The sequence below is a fragment of the Neomonachus schauinslandi genome, chromosome 2 (assembly GCF_002201575.2).
Source record: "Neomonachus schauinslandi chromosome 2, ASM220157v2, whole genome shotgun sequence".
Classification (NCBI taxonomy): domain Eukaryota; kingdom Metazoa; phylum Chordata; class Mammalia; order Carnivora; family Phocidae; genus Neomonachus; species Neomonachus schauinslandi.
In genome coordinates this window covers 181,501,513-181,503,170 of record NC_058404.1, presented here as the reverse complement: position 1 = coordinate 181,503,170, position 1,658 = coordinate 181,501,513, and the positions used below count along the sequence as shown (strand labels likewise).

The window sequence follows — 1,658 nt, the reverse complement described above, 5'->3', positions numbered from 1 at the left end:
TTACTAGTTTCCTAAAGTAAAAGTGGCTATTGATTTTAGGTCATTCTTCTTTTTTAATATATGCATTCAGTGCTATACATAGTCCTCTAAGCACTCCTTTTGAAGTACCCCACATATTTTGATATGTTTTTATTTTCATTTTGTTCAATTTTTAAAAATATGTCTTGAGATTTTTTTTTCTTCGACCCACGTGTTGTTTAAAAGGGTATTGTTTAGGGGCATCTGGATAGCACAGTCAGTTAGGTGTCCAACTCTTGGTGTCCACTCAGGTCATGATCTCAAGGTCTTGAGATCAAGCCCCATCTCAGTCTCCATGCTCAGGGCAAAGTCAGCTTGGGATTCTCTCTCCCTCTCCCTCTGCCCTTCCTGCTTGGGCTTTCACTCTCTCTCTCTAAAATAAATAAATCTTTTTAAGAAAGGGTATTGTTTAATCTCCATGTATTTGGGGATCTTAAATTATCTTTGTATTGTTTATTTCTAGTTTTATCCATTGTGTTCTGATAGCAGACATAGTATTATTTCTGTTCTTTTAAATTTGTTGAAGTGTATTTTATGGCCCAGAATGTGGTTTATCTTGGTGAGTGTGCTATATGATCTTGAGACAGATGGGTACTCTACTGTTGTAAGATGAAGTAGTCTTTAGAAGAATTATCATTATAAAAAATTCAGTTACTACTGCAATTGTTAGAACTTGGAGTTTAGGCTGCTGGCTGGCCAGTGAACTCATGAGTATAGGTAGTGTACTACATGACCCATGAGTCTTTCACTATCACCACAAGGGTCTCTGGACCAATGAGTGGAGTTGACAGTAATTCTTGCTACAGGTTAAGAAGAAAATAAATTATTCATTGTTGCTGGTATGTAGACATAAGGTTTTTTATCTTGTTTTTGTAATAGTAACATTTTGAAATTCATTGATGAATACTAATCTTTTTGTTTTGCAGATACAACCATGTCATCTAAAAATAATGAATTTTATTTCACTTTCAAAACTCTTTAAACTTATTTTCTTTACTGTCTTATTGCACTTACCAGACTTCCCAGTAAAATGTAGAATGTAGTGTTTCCAGTAAATGCTCGAGCAAAAATTGAACCATTGGGATTTCATCAAGATAAAAAGCTTCTGAACAGCAAAGGAAACAATCAAAACTAAAAGGCAAACTTCGGAATAGGAGAAGATACTTGCAAATGACATATCTATTAAGGGTTGGTATCCAAAATCTATAAAGAACTTATCAAACTCAACACCCAAAAAACAAATAATCCAGTGAAAAAAATGGGCAGAAGACATGAATAGATATTTTTCCAAAGAAGACATCCAGATGGCTAACAGACACATGTAAAGATGTTTAACATCACTCATCATCAGGGAAATACAAATCAAAACTACAATGAGATATCACCTCACACCTGTCAGAGTGGCTAAAATTAACAACACAGGAAACAACAGGTGTTGGTGGGGATGTAGAGAAAGGGCAACCCTTTTGCACTGTTGGTGGGAATGCAAACTGGTGCAGCTACTCTGGAAAACAGTATGGAGGTTCCTCAAAAAGTTAAGAATAGAACTACCATTTGACACAGCAATTCCATGAGTAGGTATTTACCCAAAGAATACAAAAATACTGATTTGGCGGGATACATGCACCCCAATGTTTATA

At 35.3% G+C, this 1,658-nt stretch overlaps 1 non-coding gene across 1 annotated transcript; it reads left to right on the top strand.

Annotated features, from left to right (window-relative positions):
* The first annotated feature begins 674 nt into the window (after positions 1-674).
* On the top strand, positions 675-826 carry LOC123324221. Its single transcript, XR_006539701.1, has one exon. It is a non-coding gene; the product is annotated as a small nucleolar RNA SNORA62/SNORA6 family (small nucleolar RNA).
* The last annotated feature ends 832 nt before the right edge of the window (positions 827-1,658 follow it).